The following is a 17,947-nucleotide window of genomic DNA, read 5'->3' on the forward strand; positions in this document are numbered from 1 at the left end:
ACTCGAAGTATAACTAATTAAAAAGGCCACAAATTTAGTTTGGAAAATTACTTTTATTCAATTCAAAGTAAAAAATGTGTGAAAATAATTCAAAATTAAGAGTCAAGTTTCTTTTGCTCGATATGACCATATTTCGCCTAGACTATGGCCTTGAGACGATCCAGAAACGAATCGCAAACTGCCTGAATGTGGCTTGCAGGTATTTTGGCTCACTAGGGGACAATGGCTTTTTCAGCGCCTCGAGACTGGTGAATATTTTAGTTTGGACTTTGAACTCTAAAATGGCCAAAAAGGAATAATCCATCGGATTCGCGTCTGGTGAGCTTGAGGGCCATTGTGTGGACGTTATGAAGTTCGGAACGTTGTTTTTTAACCATTCTTGGTTTATTCGAGCTTTGAGAGATGACGCCGAGTCCTGTTGAAACGTCCATGGTCTTCCACCGAAATGTTTGTTTGCCCACGGCTTCAGAGCAACCTCCCGAATACTTTCTCAATAATATCTCGCATTCACCTTGACGACAGGCCCGACGAAAACGATTGGAGAGCGCCCATATGCGGTTACAGCGGCCCAAACGATTACCTGTGGTGGGTGCTGCCTCCTGGTGGCCAATCGATGACTCAAATTCTCGCATGAACGGTCGGTCAAGTAAACCCTTTCGTTTTGGGAGTATACGAATTGCTCAATTTTCTTGTCAGAAGACCCAATGCTCGGAAATTCACCGCTTCAGGCCAAGCAAGCAACTGCTTCGCTGTCTCAAGTCTGACTTGTTGCTGCTTTTGAATCTTGAAAGACTTTACATTGAGATTATTTTTAATATGTGGAGACGCTACGGTGAGATATTTTCAGTTCAGTTGGTTCATCACTCTTTGAACCATTTCACGTGATGTTGCTTTCTTTTGATGACCACTCACACATTAGCTGACGCCACCGCAAATTTTCGCCAACTAGAAAATAATGCACCCGCAGTTGGTTTTAAAATAAACTTGACAAAAACTTAACTTATACAACCGTCAAACATATCTCCTCTTGAACTTACAACCAACCAGAACGCCATCATTATCGAAGATGTGAATGAGTTCTGGTACCTCGATAGACAAATCACAAAAGATGGTGGCGCAGTTGCAGATATGGCAGCTCGTGTTTATACAGCACGAACTGCGTTTCATAAGCTTAGCAGACTGTGGCGATCTCGCACCCTGCCACTAAAAACAAAACTTAAAATCTTCAAAACTAGCTTCAACTCGGTCTTCCTATGTAGTTCTGAGACCTGGCTCATGTTTGGTCACATTAGATGACGTCTTCAAGCTTTTGCCAACAAATGCCTCAGCATTATATGCAGTATCTTTTGACCCAGAACCATCTCCAATATGGACCTTCTTTAGCTTACTAAAAACTGCCCAATTAATTCCGAAATGAAAATACGAAAATGGAATTGGATTGGACATACTCTTCGTAGAGAAGACGATAATGTTGTCAAAATGACTTCTTAATGGAACCCGCAACGAAGTCGAGGCAGAGGTCCTCTATGTCAAACATGGATGCACAGAATCGAGACTCTTTCCACAACCACCTGGAGCCAAATCAGACACATAGCGGCTGACAGAAAGCGTTGTTTCTGCCCTATTTTTCGACTAAGAGCGATATACAAGCTGAAGTCCAAAATAAACAAGACTGGCGTCATAAAAATGTTTTTGATGGCGCCATTTTTTTAATGAGTTAGTGCGTTGGAAGTTACATCCTTAGCTGACTTCCAGTGAAATCTTGGTGAGGTTCGGTTCAGCCGCAGCGAAATTATTGCGTCTAAAGTGTCAGTATGTGTGTGTCCTCGGTACAAAAATGAGTTCCGAACGAAGAGCTAATATCAAATTTTATTTTAAAATCGGTAAAACATTTACCGAAATATTTGAATTGATAAAAAAGTTTATGGCGATGATTGTCTATCTCGTGCCAGAGTTAATGAGGGGTTAACACGCTTCAAAATCAGTAATCACTGCAAACTCCATCGGAATTGTTTGTAAATTCATCAAAAATGAACCAAAAATGAACGGAATCGCAGTTGAGTACCTCCAAAATATCGATTTATCGCATTTTAACTGATCGTTTGGGCCTACAAAAGCTCTGTGCACGTTTCATGCCGCACAAGTTAACTGAGGGCCAAAAATTGCTCAGAATTCAGCATTCGAAAGTCCTCATTAAAGAGGCGAGAAACGACGAGAACTTCATTTTCAAAATTGTAACTGGTGATGAAACGTGGTGTTTCCAACATGAACCTGAAACTAAGCGTCAAAGAGTCGAATGGAAGGCCCCGGACGAGCCACCACCCTAAACATCGCGTTTGGAGAAGTCAAAGATCAAGTTGATACTCATTAGTTTTTAGGATTCCAAGGGAATTGTCCAGAAGAGTTCGTGCCAACGGGCCAAACTGTCAATGGAATTTTCTATCTTGGCGTTTTGAAGCGTTTATGCATTGCATTCGTCGAATTCACCCTGAATACCCCGAAGGAGGAAGCTGGCGCGTATTGCATGATAATGCAACATCTTATCGATCCACTCTTGTGACTGATAGAAATCGCATTTTAATCATCAATCACGATGATATTCGCCCGATATGGCTTCCTGCGACTTCCACCTATTCGGAAAATTGCATTTGGACATGAAAAAAGAGCCTTTTGCGTCCGTAGAGGCCATCCTAAAGGCTTGTACCGCCGACATCCTGAAGGATATTCCGGTCAGTGGCATAAAACACTCTTTCCTTTTAGATCGCGCAAAGCAGTGTATCGAGGTCAGAGGCGACTATTTTGAATAAATACCTAAACTTGAAGTTATCAGAACAAAGCTCCTGTCGTTTCTATTTTAGCTCACTTTTGTGTATTTTGGACTTCACCTTGTAATAAGCATTATGATGTTTTTTTAAATGGTTTGTTAATTTTTAATTGGAAATGTTATGTAAATGTATAATTTATAAAGGAATAAAAAAAAATTGCTGGCGTATGCCATCGAACTCAACAACCGCATTGTTAGTTCTGCCTTTTCAAAACTTTTTCCAAACTGGATAAAGAATAAAAGTGAGTCGGTCTGATGTTGGAGAATCGTACGATAGTGAGGATTCTGATGGTGGCTGCATTACTGTGGACGAAATGTTGTTCTCATTTCGGGGCAGACGTTCTTGCATACAGTATATTCTATCGAAGGCGATGCAAAAAGTTTATTTCGTATATTTTATGTCTAAAATGTAATTATAGTTTTCACAGACCAGGCACTGGATTCGGCTACAACAACCTCTAAAGTGGTGGAGCAAAGTAGGAATAGCCTTACCACCCTAAGTGAAAACCATAAAGTTGCTTCAATCTGAATCCCGGGACATCGAAACATTAAAGGTAACGAAAAAGCAGATGAAATGGCAAGAGGGGGATCTGCCAAGAATAACGCTCTTGCGGAATCGGTATTCACACCATTAGGCGCAGTCAAGAAAATGATTTCCCTCCGAATCGCGGATTGTAGATGGAGAGACCAGACGAAATGCAAAATTAGCGGGGCTTTATGGCCGATCTACAACCCCAAGCAATCGTCGACATTGATAAACATGAAACGACGGCACGCCCGTAGACTAGTGACAGTCATAACTGGCTTTATATCTGTCGGAGAACAAGCAGCCAAAATGGGCATCCCTCACAATATACGAGTATACTGTCACAGTTGCAAACAGCTGGAGAATAAGGAAACAATCTTCCATTTCCTCTGTGAATGCCCCACCCTACAGAAGTAGAGAATGTTAATCCTGGGCAAGCCGCTGTTCGAGAGTCTTGAACAACTGTCTGGCTTGGAGGTCAACAACCTAATAAGGCTGTCAACAACCGCACAGACGTGTTATAGTCATGCTGTAAATAAATGTCAAACAAGTTGGTAACGAGAATATGGCAACAAAATGGTGCCGGAGCGTTAGTTGGATTCAGGCCAACGAGTGGTATTCAAAAGCAAAATTGCATGATTAGTTTTGCGACGATGAATGTACAGATAGCTTGCCTGATTTACTGACCTGCACATTTTACTGCCCATTTCAGCGGAATTTACTGAATTCAGTAGCTTTCGTAGCCAAACTTTCTCGACTAGCATCGCTTATGATTATGTGCCCACCACTGTATACATACGCAAACACAGATTATTGGCGATATAGTCGCATGAGTTTATCGCTTAGTTAAAATATCTCGCAAGCAGCAGCGGCAGAAGCAACGCGACAACTTATCTATACTCACATGGGAAAAATATGGATTTGCTAAGCTCGAGTACTAACGTATGCCTGCGTGTGTTTGTGTTTGTTGAGCGTATGCGCCTGCTGCAGTCCCTGCCATTGGCGGTTGCTGTTAATTTCATTGTTAATGCTCGGTTTGGGTGCCTTTTTCCTGAAGGATACATAAATTTGCACCACTTGGCGACGGCGGCGGTAGAAGTCGGTGCAACAAACTCAGCCAGTCTATTACGAGTAGAAGCAGAGTAGACAGTTTCGCCGCTGGCACGTCGCTGGCTACAAAATGCATTAATGCAATTTTCTTCAGTTTATTTGCTATACTCCTTTTTGCAATTAGATAGTGTGTTGTAAAAAATTTGAAAATTCCATGTTCTGGTTTTAAATACGAGTATTCGTTACGTAAATTATACGCTCAGCAGCCTGAACCGGTCTTAGAGTAGATGGGGTTGTTTGCGGTAGGCACTAGGGCCAGCCAGTGATGATTTCGAGCTTGGGTGTAACTTCGTTGGTGCTTTGCTGGCGCATATTTTCCCAGTTTTATGGCAGATTGAAATTGAAATAGTTAGGTAATCGCAGTGCTGTTGCATGCGCAAAATGGTGTGTGGTAGTAGTATTGAGATGGCAGTGAGATGCCGCAGTTGTGTGGTAATTTGTATGTGCTTGAGTATGTTTTATATGAGGGAGTCATGTCAAACTCTGTGGTGGAGGGTTTATTGTGGCTAATAAACTTTAATTTCTTTTTTATTTTGATTACTTGTTGAAGAATATTTTTTTGAAGAAATACATACAGTGAATTCGATAAAGATTCCAATTTTCAGCATACTTGGCATGACAAAACGACAAAAGAAAGATGCAAATGGCATAATGTCCAAGATCTTTACCAAGGCTAACGTTAAGGGTCAGTGGCAATATTTACTGACGGCTCAAGACAAAATAAAACCGCCGAGAGTGGCATCCACTCAGTAGTGCCGCAGCTGAACCTAAGTTTACCGCTACTTAACTTCGACTTCACATTTCTCAGGAACTCGTCTGTTGCAGCACAACCGATCACAATCTACTTTGCCCGTCAAGCTGCGCAAAGCAAGAATACATCTCCCAAAGTAGTAATTGGATGTAGAGCTCTTCCTAATGAGCTGGTGCAACACGAACGTTGTTTGAGTTCCAGGACTCAAAGACATTCTTAGAAATTGCATCGCGCATGAGCTGGCTAGGAGGGAAATAGATATTAAATCAGTCTGTCCAATTTGAGAGCATCCATTTATCCTCAAACAAGCTCTAGATTCGGTCGCTTTATATTGCGCAGGCCAACAGTACATGGACTACGGAGCCCACTTGCTACTTTTTTTTTGTTTTGGGAAAGGGAGTATAAAAATGTCAGAAACATTTTGGTTTATACCGTCGCACCATTGATATGTGGGACCCACTAAAACAAACTTCCCTTATTCGGCTTACTTCCACCCTGGGGGACTGCATTTGCACTACATCGAGGGTGGAGTCGTAATGGTGTGTATCAACCACAAAAGAAACCCGCATCCAGACTCTCTACCTATTACGTATGGAGGCTATACGTCGCTGAAAGTTTCCATTATTTTCGTTATGATGCCGATGGAGCTTCAAAAAGGAGCGATAATGTCATGTGCATTACCGTCTTGTCTGCTTATGATATGGCCCTGAGTCGTTAATTCAAGCGTCTGTAATTGTATTCGGTACGTCTGAGTCGACTTCTTCTGAAACAGTGTTTCAGGTTCAATTCAGCACCCGTCGGGAAGTTCGGTGTGATTACACGCGGCCCAGGGCGTAGCTGACGCTTTTCTTCATTCTGCTTTCGTAGTGTACGTGCATGTACAAGAAATGTTTTCAATATCAAATACTACCAGTTAAATTTGTCTTACTTGGCTGTCTTCCAAAGATCGTGGCGAACTCGTTATCTCTTGTGAACCTTGGATAGTAGAATAGTACGTGTCGCGCGTCTTTCAACTCTTCTGGGCAGGTAGGACAGTATGGTAAAGCGGAGAGACCAAACTTATGCAGATAATAAGTGAAATAACCGTGTCCGCTCAGCATATGAGAGAGGAAGTAAACCACTTCTTGCCAAATAACTGGACAGATTTCACCTAGAAAGAATAAGCACAGAACCAGATCTCTCATAAATCTAGACGGGCTTTCATTAATACGACGCTTGAAATTAACTGCCTCGAAATATATGGAATCGGTAAAGTGCAGAATTCGTTTGTCGATTCAGTTGCCTATTCAGCGCAAAGTGGATAACAAAGCGTTTATTAGTAACGGCGTTAATGTCGGTTTCCAATTAATCGAAGTTCTCTGCTATTTTTTTTTATTTATTTGAGAAGTACATTTCAATAGAGACATGAGTATAGAGAAACGTGTGACTGTTTGTTTGTCGGCAGAAGGGTACTTCTTTGTCCCCGCATATACATCCAGAATCATTTGCTTCATGCTTATTGTGTTTAAAAAAAACAGAACTTATGTTTGCTTGATGCAATCGAAATTCCTTGTATTCCTTCTTCTTTTCATCGAGAGCTCTTCAAGAAGCTTTGAAAGCAGTTCTTATTCATAATGGAAATAAATTTGCATCTCTTCCTCTGGTTCATTCATGTAATGCAACGCTTCAAACTTTAAAGTATGAAAAAGTTTCAAAATTGTTCATTTTTCGGCAGGAATGCAATGCGGCTACACTAAATATCTGCGTTCTCTTTGCTTGTGGGATAGTTGAGCACATCACTATCAGTAGCACTCATAACCTAAACGGACCGAGTTTAAAATAGGAAAACATAATACCAAAAATAAACCAATTGTGAAGCCTGAACATTTTTTAATGCCTTCACTGAACATAAAGTATGTTTTATGAAGCAATTTGTAAAGGTTCTTCATTAAGTCTCTGAAGCCTTTCCATACTCGTATTCAAGCATATTTTTTCTGAAATTCGCAGAGTCTAAAATTAAAGCTGGTATTTTTGTCGGTGCACAAATAAAGAAAATAATGATCAGTGAATAATTGGTACAGCTCCTGAGTAGCCATGAAAAACAAGATTGATTCAGCATTAAAGCAGTGACAACAGTTCTTGACAACAGGAAGGCTGAGAGTTACAAAAGGTTTATTTCTATTTTTTTTTTGATGCCTTCAAATTCATGGGTTGGAGAATGTGCCTTAAAGTACACGCGATAATAAGCTCACCTGGATAAATTTAAATATAACTAGGGAGCATTTTCAGAAGAACAAGGGGCACACTTTCACTAAGATGTAATGAGCTACAGAATTCAGACTCGAAATTCATGTCGATCTGTATTTTTGTTTTGTATGGGTGAAGCAAAAACGAAGGCATCTAGTTTAAGAATATGTGTTTATATGTCAATTATGCGGCAATAGAAAGTTCGTAAAAAATTTAAATCCAAAGTCTCATGTCGTGACAGTGACAATTCCCACTTTTACGAATTCTCATGAAATCCCTACTTGACTTGGCGCTTAACCGGCACCAGTCAAGAGTCAAGAGTTGGAAGTGCACCCAGTTAACGGTAATCCCTAACCGTAATCGTGTATGCATATACATATTTATGTATGTGGGTAAGTGTGTATGTACGTATGTTTGTGTGTATGTATGTATGCATGTTCGTTAAGATAAACTTTTCTACGACATTTGCTCTTAATCTTCAGTTGCTTAGTTCTACAAAATGTTTCTCCCATTACAAGCCACATAAACACCAGCAAACTGGCAACATTAAAATCGTTTTAGTTTTTGATATAAAAATGTCATTCATGTCTTATGTAGGTCACTTGCCAAGCAGCTAATAAAATATGTACGTACATACATAAATTCTTTAATGCAAATGTACGTACAAGTAATGTACGCTGGCATAAACTTTAATACTTCTATACTTCAACGCTGAGCATAGTTGCAGCAAAGCATTGTTAGGCATTGAGGCTCGGACAGAATTTCCAAAGCTCTCTGCATTTTATTTGTCCGTATTTTTGAGGTATAAAAACTAAATTAACTATTTTCTGAATTTTTTTCTTTTTTTATTGGTTGTATTGCATTAAAATTTCAAAGTACTGCGATAAAAGCTGAAAAGTTTGCACTTTTGCCGCAACCCTTCGCTCAAACACACTTGAACTCTGCTGATAGCTGGTGACCTGATTTTCCACCGGTAAAACATTTAGTTGGTTTAAATATTTAACGATTTTCATAAATTCTTCATTTTCGTAGTTACTAAAAGTTATTTGCCAGAAAATGCAGTTAGGAATTGAAAACTGTGGAATTGTGGCGAAAGACTTTTGTATTTTATTACCAGAATTAATAGGAATTTTTAAAATTTTTAGAATTAAAATTTTCATTGAGTTTTGTTAATTTAATAACCGAAAATTCCACATGAATCCAATAAATATTTTAATGGGATTTCGTTAAGGAATACCCAGTGATTGTAATTATCACCCTTCCATTCTCTGCTGCGAAAGGAATTTCTCAATAAAAATCCCTTCTAGACAGGAATGGCTTGAAGAAGATCCATTACCCCCCAACAGACCCGTTAAAATCTACATGGACGAATCGAAAATGGACACCGCTGTAGGATAAGGGTTTTATCGGGAAGAGCTTTTTATCAGTGAATCCTTTAAACTACCGGTACACTGTGGTGTTTCTCAAGCGGAAATAAAAGCTATTCATGAAGCCTTAACATGGTTGGAGATAAATAGAAGATCATCAATAGATATCTGCGATCTATCTCATTAAGAGGTTGGCGGCAATGCAAAACACTCCTTGATGTTATTTTCAATGCAGCTAGGGCGCGTAGGGCAGCTTCTAGGCATTCCTGCGCCCTGGATGCATTCCAAAAAACATCAAGGCGTACCTTGCATTGCCGCCAACCTCTTAATGAGATGGCTAAACAATTTCATATTATCTTATGCTAGATTCCAGGCCACAGAGATATATCATGGAACTATAGGGCTGACCAACTTGCAAACGAAGGTACCTGTATGCCAAACATAAATAATTTTGTTAGGGTACCTCCGCCAACTTGTAAGCTTCTTGTTATGGACGCACTAATCGTTTCTGTAATTCAAAGACTTCTTAATGAATACAGATAATCTATACACTTTAGGTATCAACAACCTTTTACGCTTTGTCCAAAGATCAGGATGGTTCAATCTGGAAAGGGAAATGTAGTCCAGCATCTGCGGCTCACAATGGACCCATTTCGTGGTCTAAGTGGTCCCATTTCGTGGTCTAGTTGCCATCTTCACTGATGGTACTCAAGATTAAATATTTTCTCGGAAACCTAAGCGCTCGGCTGTGTCTTTTAAACTCATCAAATCGAGTATAATAGAATAATAGAAGAAAAATTGTGAAAGTAACTTCGGACGCCATGTTTTTTTTTATTTTTTGTTTTTTATACGAAGAGGAAGCCTCGAAAGCCTTTATCCCGTCAGTGTGGGACATTAACTCAATCCAAACATCCCACCGACAATGCACCGATCCCCTCCCAGTACTACAGTTAAAAATCGTTCGGAGGCTGTTCAGCACTAAGCTCTACATCAGTTACTAAGCTCTACATCAGTTAGTCTTCACGTATAGGCCGTCAAAAGTTGCATGTATTTTCCCCCAAGTTTGGTTTATTTCCGAAAGAAACCATCCAAATTGGGCCTGTCCGTACTTGCCACATTTCGACTTAAGAGTTCGTTTCTTTGTCAAGTACGAGTATCGTCTGTATCCCAGTATACTTTGAAGACATTATGACGTCGAATATGTATCCGTTCTGATCTTCTTATATTGCAGCTAAATTATGCTTGATGCCATGTCATCAAGGATCCGACAGCAGAACTATGATCGCTCACTTCACACGTATTCTCATCCTACCAGTCGTTGTTCAGACGCCAACGAAGTCAAATGAGACTGTGTTACTTTTTTTTCGTATATTATCAACAAATTTGAGTTTCTGTTGTAGGCAAATCCTTCAATATTAGTTAGAGTCAGCTAACGGTCTGAAGTGTGTCACACTTCTCAATTCTGTAGAACATGGAGATATTATCTATAAAACAGACAGCGTTGTGGGTCGCGAACTCGTCTGTTGCAGTACAACTTATCACTATCTATTCTGACAGTCAAATTTCTTTCAAAACGGGCCACCTATACTAAATTAGGTGGCTAAGCGATGTACCAAGAGTGTTGTCTGGGCACAGGGATACTCTTGGAAAATATATCCCGAATGAGCTGGCCAGCAGTGGAACTCATCTTAAATCAGTCAATCTGTTCATTAAGTGAGCATCTCTTTATCCTCAAGCAAGCTCTAGATCAGGTCGATCTACATCATGCAGGCTAACAAGAGATCCACCACTTTTGAGATAACTAGTCAGATATGGCCTAGAATTTGAAAATATAAGTAGTTGCCTCATGAATATAAGCCGGTCTTCCATTAGCACAGTAGTTCGTATAATTACCGCTGGCAAATTGGAACACGAAGAAAGCCTAAGAGAAAGAGAAAGTGCTTCCCTCGAATGAGTTCTGTCGTAGCTGCAAAAACGTGGAGGAAGTGGAGAGTGCTATTGTTTGTCTGTCATCGTTGTCTAAACTCTTACTTCCGACAGACTTAGAATCTGCAACAATCCACAGGTGAAGGAAAAGGACGATAGGACGAAAGCGAAAGAGGGTTGAGTGTTTGTGGACTATGAATGGTGACTAGTCTGCGGTTGTGTTAACCTCTTTATGATCTTGATGAAGTTCCTCAGATTCTTGTTATCAAGACCTGCTATATCAGCAGTCACAGAAAAGAAGTGAGAACCAATATGCTTAAATCTTAGTCCCGCGAGAGCTGGGCAGGTAAGAAGAAGGTGCTGAGATGATTCCACCTCATCCTCCATACAGCTGACGCAAAAAGGACTCGAAGTAATTCCGAGTCTCACGGCATTTATACCCCGCGGGCAGTGCCCCATGAGGGCATCCGAAACTTGAGATCCTCAGAATATCCCTCGAACACCTCGTAGGCCAGAAGGATATAGCGACCTTGCACGTTCGTGTTGTTGTTGCTGTTGAGGTGGTTGAACATTTCTGAGCTGAAATGCTCCTAATTAGTGACTAGCACCGTTTTACTACCACTATCTCGTGTGAAGATGATGTTGTTATTTTTTTTTTTTTTTCCAAGTCAGATCCATTTAGTGAAGTCCAAGTATAGCAGCAAATCCTTTATCTCGATGTCTGAGATCTCCTTAATTTGCTGTAGGAAAGGCTTACCGAAGGATCGGAGTCGTGCCCTGGCTAGTCCCGGACATTCACATAAATAGTGGAACAGACTTTCTTTCGCCCCTTCCGCTTGACAGCTTCTACAGATAGGATTGAAGGGTAGATTGAGTCTAGCTGCATGATCCCCTACTTTCCAATGTCCTGTAAGGGTTGCAGTGATACGTGAAATGTTTGGCCGAGGACATCCTAGCAGGTCATTCGTCCTTTGGATTTTGTATGACGGCCATGTGTTTTTTGTTGTAATACATGTAGGTATTTGCTTCCATCTTCTTTCGGCTAAAGCATGATAGTGTGAAGCAATGGATGCTATTAGAGTGTTCAGTGGGGTGGAGACTGTCACCACCTCTGCTATGTATAGTGTCGAGCCCTTTCTTGCTAGCTCATCCGCTATCTCATTGCCCCGTATGTTCCTATGACCGGGAACCCATATCAGGGTAATTTCAAGCCAAAGGCTGAGCAGTTTCAGCTCCTCTCTACACTGTAGGACCAGTTTGGATGAAATGTAGTTGGAGTCTAAGGCCTTAATAGCTGCTTGACGTTCGTGTACTTGCCCAGCGCTCGCTGAGTTGGTGCAAAGCCCATCCGCCCAGGAGTAGAGCGCAGGTTGTCAAGGGGATCCCGATCCTCTTTTTTCGCGGGCACACCGTCTCACAGGTCCCTTGTCTGGCCAGCTCGTCGGCTTCGCAGTTTCCAGCAATTTTACTGTGACCTGGTACTCAAATTATCTTTATATGGAAGAATTCTGATGCTATCGAGACTGAGATCAGACATTCTCTGACCAATTTCGAATGCACCATAGTAGAGCCTAGGGCCCTAATTGCTGCTTGGCTATCGGAGTAAATATTTACCTTCTTAGCATTGCTTCTGTAATTGCGGCCACTTTTGCTTGGAACACACTGCAGTGATCCGGTAACCTGAATTGGAGTTTGATGGGGAGCTCTTTGCAGAATACTCCTCCTCCAACCCTACCGTCCAACTTCGAGCCATCCGTGAACAGATTAACCAGGCCCTGTCCCCAAGTGTTGCCCCCGGTACACTCCTCCCTTGATGGAATATGGGTGGAGAGAGTTCCTCTTGGAGTAAGCGAAGGCACGCACTGATCCGTCGACGAGGGGATGAACTCAAAGTTTCTGAGAATGCTTGAGTGGCCATATGTGAGATTGAGCTTATAGCCCAAGCCCCTCAGTCTGATTGCGGTACGTGCAGCGGCAATTCTGCCTGCGATGTCTATAGGTACCACATTTATCATTACATTAAGCGCTAGAGTAGGAGTAGTTCGAAGTAGAATACCCCCTTAAGTAGTTTTTATTTTTGCACGGACTTTCTAAAATACCCTCTTATATGTGCGAATTTCTGACTTAAGTTCTAAGTGTCTTGAATTGTCTGTTTTGTATGATATCGATGGTAGGGCACGGAATGAGGTGGCAGAGCTGTACTCTCAATTGAAGTCTACAAACTCTGCCTATTCGGCCAATTTATCAACTAAAAATCTCGAGTATTCCTTTTGTAACTAGGATGCGGTGTGACAACAAAAAGCATAATTTAATAAACGTGTCAGTTTTGTGAATTTATGTTGCTAATTACATAAATAAAATCGCATTATGCATAATGTCGCTGCATTGTTGTTATTTGTGTACACATGCATGCATAAAGGATGCGTTGTTAGCACACCAAAAACAATTTAATTAAACACCTCACTTTGTGCTGTGCAACCAGCCGTACTTGTGCTCGCACGTAACTCATACGCCCTGGGGCTTATTTGACATTTTCAATGGAAAATAAATAAATGCAAATGCGTAAAACTTTAAGCGGCTTTTATTAAAGCATTATCATAAATATTCGTGAATGAAATGACCTGTGTTAAGCGTGTAGCTATGTGATAGTACAAAATTTATTAAATAACATATTTTTCTCACTTACTTCCTGCCCGCTTTTGTTATCCATGGCTGTGAACTGCAAATGTAGGGGAATCAAAAGTGTCCACTTGAAGTTGGCAAAAGCGAAATGCTGGGCAGTAAAGTGGTAGCTAAAATTAAAAAAAAAAAAACAGGAGCACAAGCAGCAGTGTGTTTTTGTGTTTTTGTGCTTGTGTGCTACTTGTTTGATACAAATTTCTGCCTGCAAGCATATCCTGTGTAGTGAAATTAACTTTGCTTTACAAATTGAATTGTGTACGCTGTAAATACTGCTCAAACCAGCTCATACCCGCCTGCAGAGTTGCGGCGGCTTGGCACTTTTTTCTTTTAATGTTTGCTTTACCGCTTTTTTACATTATTTGCTGCTACCTTTTTCTGCCTGTAAAGCGTTGGACATACATACAAGCAAACAGGTACACCTGTCAGCACTCAATTGTCTGGCATAAAAAATATATTGGCTCGAAATGGGCCAGCATAAGAAAGTAAATAAATTCAATTTGCTGTTGCTAAAGCAACAAAGAGTGAAATGAAGCAAGCAATCTATCCAGCCAGCCAGCCACACAGTCAGCCACCCAGCCCTCATCCAAGCGACTCCTCTCCCGCTGCTGCCATACCGAAGTGAGAGTGAGCGAAAATATTAAATTAAGCTGCCATCAAGCTGTGTCGCTGTACCCGCTCTTGCACCCTTATCTGTTACTAACTGCCACTATTCTTGATTTTTCTTTTGTTACAACTAACAAAAACGTCAGAGACGCGCAAATACGGCGAACTGCTTGCCCCACAGCAACTGCAGCAGAAATAAGTTGCCCGCCAGGTCGTATGCGCAACTTTCGCAACTCTCGCCGCTTGCTAGCTTACGTACTGATTGTACACATATTGTGCGGAAATTGGTGGCAATGGCTTGTGATTTTTAATTACTCAGTCGAATTTCCTTTGTATGGCTGTTAATTAACAAAATTTACAGGTGTGCACGTCAGTATTGAACTGTCGAGTTGTCGCGAAATAAGATATGATTTTTTTTCCTGCGAAATAAACCAAACGTTATTCAACTCTCGCCCAATGGATAATGTTGCGCTTCTCAAGGACTATTGATTCAATGGACCGCTGATGGGAGACAGCAATAGTCTCGACAATTCTGTTTTGAAATGCAGGCGCGAAGGATGGCGGAAGGCTTACTGCTTGCAGCGCAAATTAAACAGCTAAAGCTTGAACTCATCAGTTGCCATCATCTTTTATAATAACTTTTCTTTAAAGCATTGAGTAAAATTATATTAATTAAGGCGAGGCAGTAGATTAGCATTTGAAAATCAAAACAGATTTCATTGCTATTAAATGCTTGGAAATTTAGTAGGTACTTCATTATATTTTTGTTTCCTTAGATACCTTATATATTCTGAAGGAGTTCAACAGAGTGATCGACTATCACATTCAAGAGCACTCTGAAACCAAATTACCGCCAGCTCTGCACGTTTACCCGAAAGGGAAATGTACCGAAACAGCCTTACATGAGGTAGTAGGGACTGTGGAGAAATCTCTCTAAGGGAAAAACTTTCAATGATGTTAGGGCTGAGCCAATTGTCACTGCACTGAATAGACTAGAGGTAGAGAGGCATATTTGTAGCTGTATATCGTCCTTACTAGGCTTTAGGGAGTGCTCAGAATCACTAGATTCGTGCAGAGGGGTACACCGCAGGGTAGTGTCCTTTCGCTTCTCGTTTGGCTAGTAGCTAACGAAGATCTAGCACGTTTAAATACATAGGCATGGGGTAAAGGTGGTAGTATATGCCGATAAAGGGTCCTAATGGTATTGGAATCGTTTCCCCCAGTTTAGGCTGAGGAAAAGCTGACTGAGCTGTACTCAGTCGCTGGGCTGCGAGTCAACTCTGGCAAAACGAAACCACGAAAATAACCACGTTCTTCTAATTTTATCGGATGTTACATAGGCATCTTGGAGTGATACGTCACTCCAAACTCCATTGGAAGCTAAACATTGAAAATCGGGCAAGGAAGGCCAGTACAGCTCTCTACTCCTACACATCTATGTTCGGCAAAAAATCGGGACTCAAGCCACAAAATGTGCTTTTGGTTCCAGGACATAGAAACACAGATCGAAATAAAATTGCCAGGAGGGTACTGCATTGGTCTCAGAAACCTCCTGCCCGGTCAACAGCATCCCCTGACTGTTGTTAGAGTGCAATTGCACAATGCTTTTCTTAGGAAAGTCCAGAAAAGATGAAGTTTCATTTCTTCATGTGAAATTTCGAAAGCAATTTGGTCCCACTACAAGTAAGTAAGGTTAGAACGAGGAGAAAATCTGCACCCAAACTAATACCTCCGCCTTCACTGACGGCTCCAAGATAGAATCGGGAATCGGAGCCGGAGTTTTCTCTAAATCAGCCATAGATGGAAATGAAATTGCTGATGAGCTTGCCAGGAAGTGGTTGACTAAATTGGTCTCAGAGACCTCTTACCCGGTCATCGGCATCCCACTAATTGTTGTTAAAGGGGAATCGCACAATTTATTTGGATGGAGCTCCGTTTCTTTGAGCTCTGCAATTTCGAAAATCTTTTGGTCCCAATACAATAAATGGAGGACTCATAAAGTCGTGGGAGCTCCACGCCGTTTACTTTCCAAATTCGTTGCTGTGTTTACCGGTTATTGGACGACCTGTGGTCTACCTTTCAGAGAAGGAAACTGTTGAGCTCTTTCTCTGTAAATATTCGAGTTTGTCAACTAGAAAATCAAGGTCACTGGGTGCTCCTTTCTTTGATAGCACTCTCATTCTCTCTCGTTTCTCTCCCTCTTTCTTTGTCTGCCCTGAAAGTTTCACTTCTGTTATGTGTATTACACTACACGCACTTTGTTTTTTGCTACTCAATTGCTTTATTTTACATAAATAAAAACATAGCATTAATAGATCATGTTTCAACTTAACTTTAGCAAAATTTAGTAATTGTAAAAATTATCGATGTTTGTGTGGAGAGTCCCTTGCGGTGCTCATCACAAGTCCTTGGAGATTCATCTAAAATCAATCGGACAAGAGAAATTAGTTTTATAGATAATCTTGTGCCTGATCGATGCTCTTTTCTGTTTTTGACCAAATTAATTATATGGCAGCCTCAGAAAATGTTTTTCAGATTTTCGAGAAAAAAACCGACAAGAAAAAGTGATCAGCAGTTCAAAAAACATAGTTTTGAGACAAACGCATTTAAAGTTTTGTTATGGGCTCCTGAGCGCCCGAGCTTCCTTTGTTAATTGTTGAATAACTCGAAAACTTGAAGCGGATATATTTCACACAATATTTTTAAGATATTATACTTAAAAAAATGCAAAAAAAATGTCAAATTATTTTAAAATTTTTACTACCCCGAACTCCGTAAAATAAAACAAAAAAAATTTAGGTTTAAAAAATGTCATTTATAATATTTTTTAAATATATTTAAATCATCCTCTGACGCATTGCATTGCTTTTTTTTTTGCTTACAACTGAATATTATAAATACTTGCCACCTCATTAAAATCTTCCTCGAATTGAGTTCAAAGTGATTTTTTCATAATGCAAATTGAATGAGCCTGTTTATATGCCTGTACCTATGTGCTGTGCAAAACAAAACAAAAAAAAAAAACAAGAAAACAAAATTCAGCTTTGCTATTTCTTAATTCTTCCCGCTGCTTCACTTTCGCTCTTATGCGAAAAATTCACTTGACGCTCGCCGTGGCAAAGCCGTGCCGACACCAACGTCAATTAGGGCGTTCAAACAACTTAAAACTGAATTATCCAATTTAATGTTAACAACAGCAACAAAAAGAAAAAAAAAACACAAGCTTAATATAGGTACATATTCGCAAGTGTTGTTGTTGCTGCTGTTATTTTATTTAATTTTTATTTGCTTGACGGCAGCGCTTTAAAGTGTATCCGGTCTGTTGGGCCGTTGGGCAGCTGAACGCTTAAATTAACGGCACCGCCATCGCAGTCACTCAACGCGAGCGTGCTGCGGCGGGCGTTCTAAAAACCGTGGTTGTGGCGGCACTAGAATTTTGTGGGCAAAAATGTGAAAATCATGAAAATTTTTAATGTTGCAAAAAAACGAGCAGAAAGATAAAATGAAATATAATTTTATATGAAACAAAAAAAAAATGGTTGCAAATGATTGAAATATTTACGTTTAAAATATTCGCTTTTTATTTTAAATTTATTTCATTATGGGAAAAAATAAAATAACTGAAAAACTAGCAGTGAAAATGAGCAGATTCCCCTAATCCAGCTATTTAATGAGTATTTATTGCAAAAATAAAAAATATGCGTTTGTAGAAAAGAAAACAAGCAAATATCAGCCACAATTTAAAATTGAAATATTTGTCTGGTTACAAAGCGCAGAAAAAATTTCCAGTTTAAATAATGACTCAAGCACTTTCATTAAAAAAAAATAGTCAAATAAAATAAAAATCAGTTTACCCCCAACCATCGAATTATCCATGAAATTCCTACTTTACAACCGACAAAAGTGATTTTCCCAATTAAAAAAAAAAAAAT

General features: G+C 40.2%; 1 protein-coding gene across 1 annotated transcript in view; it reads left to right on the forward strand.

The window, feature by feature from the left end:
- LOC129237129 (proton channel OtopLc) overlaps positions 1–17,947 on the forward strand; it is a 187,195-nt gene that overhangs the window by 125,114 nt on the left and 44,134 nt on the right. The window lies entirely within an intron of this gene.

Source organism: Anastrepha obliqua, chromosome 2 (assembly GCF_027943255.1).
Source record: "Anastrepha obliqua isolate idAnaObli1 chromosome 2, idAnaObli1_1.0, whole genome shotgun sequence".
NCBI classification, from domain to species: domain Eukaryota; kingdom Metazoa; phylum Arthropoda; class Insecta; order Diptera; family Tephritidae; genus Anastrepha; species Anastrepha obliqua.